General features: G+C 41.7%; 1 long non-coding RNA gene across 1 annotated transcript; it reads right to left on the bottom strand.

Moving 5' to 3' along the window:
* Positions 1-1,389: 1,389 nt before the first annotated feature.
* Positions 1,390-3,425, bottom strand: LOC146517160 (uncharacterized). Its single transcript, XR_014874623.1, has 3 exons — positions 2,604-3,425; positions 1,935-2,024; positions 1,390-1,764 (listed from the first exon to the last, which is right to left on the bottom strand). It is a non-coding gene; the product is annotated as an uncharacterized LOC146517160 (long non-coding RNA).
* Between the last annotated feature and the right edge of the window lie 4,016 nt (positions 3,426-7,441).

The following is a 7,441-nucleotide window of genomic DNA, read 5'->3' as shown; positions in this document are numbered from 1 at the left end:
TTTTCTTTCTCTCAGCCTCCCTCTCTCTTTCTCTCGCACTTTTTTCCTGCTTCACTCCGCATGCAGCCTTGTGCTTTGCGCTGGGCAGAGGGGGGAGGGGCGGTAGTTACACTCAGTAGCACAGGAACAGAGCCAGAGGGAGAGAGAGAGAAAGAGAGCCAGGGACAACAACTTCACATTAGAAAGGTAAAGTAATCATCCACAACTGTTTTCAGTTGCAGATGATAAAGGATTCAGAAAGTTTATTCGTGCAGGTCCATATGACAGAAAATATGCATGTTCTTTTTGTTTTGATATTTTAATTTATATTTAATTGTGTTGTGGTTTGCAGTGTTTTGTGTTGTTTTACTTTAAATTTGTAAAAGGAAAAAGCTGAAAATTTAAATAGTTAAAAGTTGAAATGTGAATAGTTGATTTTTGTATTATATGATTTATTTATTACATTTTATGTGGAGTGAATAAATAAAAGTATATTTACGGTGGCCCCTGCAGACAAAGCACATACAAACTTCAAATCACGTACGAACTCTGAAGCACGTACAAACTCCAAAACACGTAAAAACACGTACAAACTCCAAAACACGTAAAAACACGTACAAACTCAGAAGCACGTAAAAACTCCGAAGCACATAAAAACTTCGAAGCACATAAAAACTCAAAACACGTACAAAAGACAACAGAAGTGCTCCAGGATGCTAGGGGCAGTGTTGAGCTTTTGTTACCTAGTGGCTACACAAGCCAGCAAGTACCAACGACCGGATTTGGTGTGTGGTAATAACAGGTAAATGAACATTTATTTTAAATTATTTGAATATATATGAGTGCTTGTGTATAAATACACAAACAATACACACATGCTTTCAATTGTGTAATTTAAGTGATACAGTAGCTCTGCTTTGGAAGTTCAGTTCATGCTAGAAATGTGTTTTGAAGTTTGTACGTGTTTTGTCTCTAGGGGCCACCGCATATATCCATATATAAACATATATAAATAAAACCACTTTTTTTACGTTAGTAATTCCTTTTGTGCATAATTTTATATTATTGTTAATAATAAATTAATTAAAGCAACAAAACAACCTGAAGAGCTGGTTCGGAGCCGAAAGAGCCGGCTCCTTTTAGTGAGCCGAACCGAAAGAGCCGGATCTCTAAAAAGAGCCGGAAATCCCATCACTACTTTTCACAATGTTGCCCAAACCTTTGCATCCCACTGTATTAATATGTTTTGTCATTAGTATAATATGAAATAAATTCTACTTGTGTCAAGTGGGGTGCCAATATTTGCTGTGTAGTAGAACAGAGACATTTGTCATTATAAATGTTTATTTGAAAAAATATATAAATTCAGTAACAAAAACATTAAACATAAATATATGAAATTTATCTATTTACAGAGAGACAGGAATAAAAAGGGCCCAGCTTGGAGTGGAAGAGCCTCAGGGAGAAGGAGGAGAAAAATAAGAACATTGTTTCTGCCCTGGAGAGCTGCTGCCTCATCAGAAAACTACTGATTATTAGGGTCCAATGTTTCCAAATGTAACACAGCTGTGCTGTTTTCAAAAGCTAATTTATAAATTTGAAATTTCACGAATTCTCGTGTCTGAGGCGGCATGCTCTCCAGAACAGGAACAAGGCCGAGGAGGAAATGTTCTGTTGGAGACGGGCGTGGCCTCTTTAGGGACTCCAGGATGGCCAGCTCCACCGCCGATGGACCGTCCTGGGACCCGTCCCTCGCCCGCCTTCGAGCTGTCCTCCTCTGTGGGCCTGTAAAACACAGCACAAAACAACACAAAGTAATGAGAAGGCTGCTACCAGATTTTCATTTTCAAAATTGAAAAAAACAGGATATAAACAGATTGGTTGTAGATATTTAGTAAAGGTGATCACAAGGGAATTCAAGCAAGTAAAAAGCTATCAGTGCTTGATGTTCATACCTGTGGGTGCAGCAGCAGGAGCTCAGGGACCAGGGACTGGGGAGCCAGGAGAAGAGACAGGGGAGGACTCTGCTGCATGATTACTTGACTCTATCAAGACAATATTAAATGTTAACAGGTTGAAGACAATAGTTATAGAGAATATTATATTATTATATACTTATATACTTATTATTATATACAGTGGTCTCTCATTTATTGCAGCACATGAACAGTAGTCACAGTTCTCACAAATTGATTCTCAAAGTGCAAACCTTTGTCGATTTTAAAACGTAAAAGTATTATGCCGCGCTTTTTCTCCGTCTGAGGCGCCACTTTTGTCTGCCTTTTTTGCTCCCGGTGCAGGTGTCTATTTCCGAATGAGGGTCATAGTTATCAGTGTTTTTGTGCTGTTTTTTTTCTATTGGACGTGATGGTTATCAAAACCAAACATGATAAGTTTAGCAAGCGCAGGAGACACGACACGGAGGAGATTTGTCATTTGGGCTGCAGAATGCAATGCGCATTGTTGAAAGCTGTACGGTGCAATAAAAAAAAAATCAGCGAAAAGGCGAGGCAGTGACGGATGAACAGCGGGACTACTGTATACTGTTTATTAATAAACAAAATATATTCCTGTATGACAACACGCATAAATTAACTGCCTATATTAATTCATTGTAAACATACCTTCTGACTGACACTCCCCTGCTGCCTCTTCGGGCTGTCCCTGGTCCTCGGGGGAGAAGTTCTCCACGGTCCGCACCATATTACCACTTGTCTCCCGCAGGGTGAGGAAGGGGTCCAGAAACCCCATGACCGCGAAGAACTTCCATCTTCTCCCCGATCCTGCTGCAGACCCACTCCTCTTCTCCTTCTCTGTCTTCTTCTCCTTATTATAAGTGTCCCTGAGGCTCTTCCACTTTCTCCTGCAGATGTCCTCTGAATAAATGCATTATCTTGTTAGCGGAAAGGTATTTGTACATCAGTGGGAAAATAGCGGGACAGTAGGCGGGCTTGCTAGCTTTTGCGCGGCTTCATCGGGTCAGTCTGAAAATTAAAAAGAAGAAGGAATGAACTTACCAGGTTGTCCGATCTCCTCACTTATGTGTCTCCAAGCTAGGTCCTTTTTATTCCTGTCTCGGTAGAAGTAGTAGCTAGCATCATATAGCTCTGGGTGATTAGCCACGGCACTGATGAGCTTCTCCTCCATACTGAATGAAGAATGAAGGGCTTTGGCTGGATCTGCCCCTTTGACCTAGGTCAGAGCCACGTCACCAGGCTCCTGATTGGTTGTCGCAGCGCGATTTGACGCTGGAGTTCAGATTTTTCCAACTCGAGCGGTAGACGCGAAGCGCGCATACGCACAAAATGCAACACAAAAACTCACGCGCGTGTTTTTTTTCGCGAGTCAAACGCGCCAGACGCGCTACACTGAAGCGCGTTTCACGCGTTTTGGCGTTTTCGCGACGCAAATCTGCTTCTGAATATTCGTGGGACCCGCAATCGCGTGACATCGCGCTTTTCCAATGACTTTACATGTAAACCTGACGCTCTATTCGTGTCCATCGCGTTCGGTGTGAACACACTGTAAGCCTTTAGTGTATCGATTTCTTTTCCTTCTTCCTTAAGCTGAATTTGAGGTTATGTTTCTGCATCTGTTTGCGTGGCCCTGTGATAGGGCTGCCACGATTAGTCGACTAGTCACGATTACCCAGCTCTATCTGTCCATGAAGCCAGATAACACACACCAATTAGTTAAACTGCAGGAATGTCTTAAAGACATAAAGACCTGGATGGCCGCTAACTTTCTGCTTCTTAATTCAGATAAAACTGAGGTTATTGTACTCGGCCCTGAAAAGCTTAGAAATATGGTATCTAACCAGATTCTTACTCTGGATGGCATTACCTTGGCCTCCAGTAACACTGTGAGGAACCTTGGAGTCATTTTTGACCAGGATATGTCCTTCAACACACATATTAAGCAAACATGTAAGACTGCGTTCTTCCATTTGCGCAACATCTAGTTCATGCATTTATTACTTCCAGGCTGGACTACTGCAATTCATTATTATCAGGATGTCCAAAAAACTCACTGAAAAGCCTTCAGCTAATCCAAAATGCTGCAGCAAGAGTACTGACAGGGACTAGAAAGAGAGAGCATATTTCTCCTGTTTTGGCTTCCCTTCATTGGCTTCCTGTTAAATCCAGAATTGAATTCAAAATCCTGCTCCTCACATACAAGGTCTTAAATAATCAGGCCCCATCTTATCTTAATGACCTTGTAGTACCATATCACTCTATTAAAGCACTTCGCTCTGCTCTGCTGGCTTACTTGTTGTTCCTAGAGTATTTAAAAGTAGAATGGGAGGGAGAGCCTTCAGTTTTCAGGCCCCTCTTCTGTGGAACCATTGACTGTAGAAAAGATGGACGACGCGACCCCGCCTCCTACCATTGTGCAAAAATGAAGCCAAAATACCCCGCTTGTGGAGGCTGCCATCTTGCAAATTTGGAGCCAGAGTCTGCGCAGTAGTGACTTGAGGTGGAGCGACTGTGTAACGCTCCCGCCCACACACCCGCTGGACGCAGTGTTGCCAACTTAGCGACTTTGTCGCTATATTTAGCGAGTTTTCAGACCTCCCAGCGACTTTTTTTCTAGAAAAAGTCGCTAAAAAAAGACGTGAAAGCGCATATCGCTTGTACTCTCAACAAGCAGCGGGTGCTGTAACGCAGTCAGTTCTTCTTTTACTGTTATGCTGTTTTGTGGATCAGGTTTAAAACTACTTATAAACACATAGTTCTAAATAAATTCTAAATGCATTTAGGACGTTTTTTGCTCACTTTATGTCTCGTCCACGATGTTATTTCTCTCTCCAGCACCATAGGTTACAATTACATTAGCATGACCAATTATGCAAATTAGGTGATGACGTCATTTAGCGACTTCTAGCGACTTTTAGGACAACCAATAGCGATTTTCCTTACTGAGGAGTTGGCAACACTGGCTGGACGTGACCGCAAACACGCCCCCTACACTTTTTACGTAGCCCGGCTGCTCGAGTTTTTTTGCTGGTTTACCGCGACTGACGACTCGTTTATTTAAGGTAAATACAACCATGTCACTGTTATAAAAAAGACACACAGCTTATCATCTTATAGTTCTAAAATCGCTCTGTTGTTAATTCGTTAGCTAGATTAGCCGCTAGCATATGCACTGTGTTAGAGGCTTGTTGCTAGCTAGTTAGCGATGCTACACACCTGCTACTCTAATAGTCTGTGTTATTGAAGGAGTCAGCACTTCTTGTGTTTTTTTTAATCCATTTTTAGACAGCGACGAGATCAGCTGCACACTCTACAGAGGCCCAGAGTTACTGTTAATAATAAAAATATAATGCTGTCCTTTGAGATTTTAACATAAGACTGAGTGTAATGGATCTAAAACTGTTTAAATCTCTACAGCCTGGTAACATGGAGACATTAAAAACATCAGCAGAACGTTTCAGTAGTGTAGTCTAATTTTTTCTTTTCATTTAATAATAGAGTCCATATTATATCAACAGCTACATTCACCCTGGAGAGAAACTAGTGAGGGAGACCATCAGGACCAAGCTTGGTTTCCTGGGTCCAGAGGTCTGGAGAAACTTCTTCCCTTTCTTTCATCACAGCTGTCCTGTGCCATAAGTTCTGTTAACCCGCTGTAAGAGGCATCATTTAAGAAACAACAGGAAGACTGAAGCTCATGGCATTGATCAAGCAGGACTCATGATCTTCACCAGCAGCTCCCTCACAGGGAAATCTTCAGCACTCCTCCGTAGGCCCGCCCCAGGAGATGGATAAACCCAGCATTTCATCAACACTGTGATGAGACCTTTGGTTTGTGTAATGTAATAAATAATCAGATACTCCCCAGAGGCTCTGGACTTTTACATAAAGATATTATATTCAGTCCTGTAGAAAGTTATATATTTAAAAATATGTGATCCTCTCTGGTTACTCTGGTATGAATAACTCTGAATCACTTCATGGTAAATAACACACTATCTGCAAAAAACTGTGAAAGAATTCCAGATGACAAGTTTGTAGTTCAACATACAAGTGACGACCTTTGACCTTCATCAGGTTTTATTTAATTGTGTTAGAGAAAATCTCATATGCTCTTCGTGCAGCTGAGTACATCAAGTGTTTAAAATGGAAGCTGTGCAGGACTGAGATCAGCAGCGTTGTGAAACACCAAACTGAGGTCCTGTTAATGCTGATATATAGTGACACAGTTACATGAGTGATTAATCCTTTTGTTTTTTTGTCTTTAACTTTATCAATAAAACAGCTGCAGCTTTCACTACAGCACGTGTGGTACTTTAACCTTTGTACTGTTTCCATCAGTTCATTTTGCAGTTAACATGTGAACATGTTGGATGATTTGTCTGCTGTCACTGGGTGGTGCTGAGGACTGAATCGGAGGGCAGCTCCTGTAATCACAAAGACAACAGAACCATCAAACTCAGATATAAATTTTATCCCTCAATATTGAAATGAAGCTGATTCTTCTGTCCTCACACACTCAGGATCTGAAGTTCTTCTCTTACATTTTTTTCAGTATTACAGTACACTAATCCATAGTTCCTGATTAATGATGAGTTACTGAAGTACAAGCTTTAAAAAAATGTATGGTTACTATCTTTACAGATGTGGCAAGAGACTGAAAACATGCTGTTGTTTGCACATATTTAATATTCAGCTCTGCACAGGAGCTGAAGCAGGGTGCAGCCTGTTGCTTTTACAGTATAATACTTGTAATAAAAGTACAGTAACAGTAATTAGTGACTGAGCAGCCCGAGGCGTTTCTCTTGATTTCTTTAGTAAATTCATTCACCTGCACAGATTAGCTAAACGAACCCTGACAGCCGAGTGCTCATCTTAGCTAGCTAGGTCTCAGGAGCTAGCTAAGGACGGTAGTTAAGGATTAGCTTACAAACACGTTTAACTTACCGAAAAAGTGCAGCGGGGCCTCGGGTCCTTCTGTCGGGTAGTCCAGTTTACTGAAGAACACCTCAGGCTGTCAGGTTAAAACACTCGGTCGTGTTTTCGTAGCGTAAACGCTGGTCCTCCTCTCAGAGCCTACGCTCTATCTGCTATTCGCGAACAGAGATACGCAAGTTTCTCCGTGACTTCAGCTGTCAGTCAAAGCTCTTATGATGACGTTTCACCCCAATTTAACGTCACCGCGGTAGGAATTAGAATCAAACTTATGGGAAAGGAGACCCCTTGGACATCAATCAGCGTGATGAGAACTATTGAAAACAAAAGAATTTACTTTAGTCTGACCCCAGTCCCATCCGCTAACATGGAGGAGGCGGGGTTTATGACCTATACTGCAGCCAGACACCAGGGGGCGATAGAGACGTTTTGGCTTCATTTTTGGGGACCTGTCGCGTCGTCCATGTTTTCTACAGTCAATGTGTGGAACCAGCTTCCAGTTTGGATTCGGGAGACAGACACTATCTCTACTTTTGAGATTAGGCTTAAAA

Source organism: Neolamprologus multifasciatus, chromosome 6 (genome assembly GCF_963576455.1).
Source record: "Neolamprologus multifasciatus chromosome 6, fNeoMul1.2, whole genome shotgun sequence".
Lineage (NCBI taxonomy): Eukaryota > Metazoa > Chordata > Actinopteri > Cichliformes > Cichlidae > Neolamprologus > Neolamprologus multifasciatus.
This window is presented reverse-complemented; position numbering and strand designations above follow the sequence as displayed.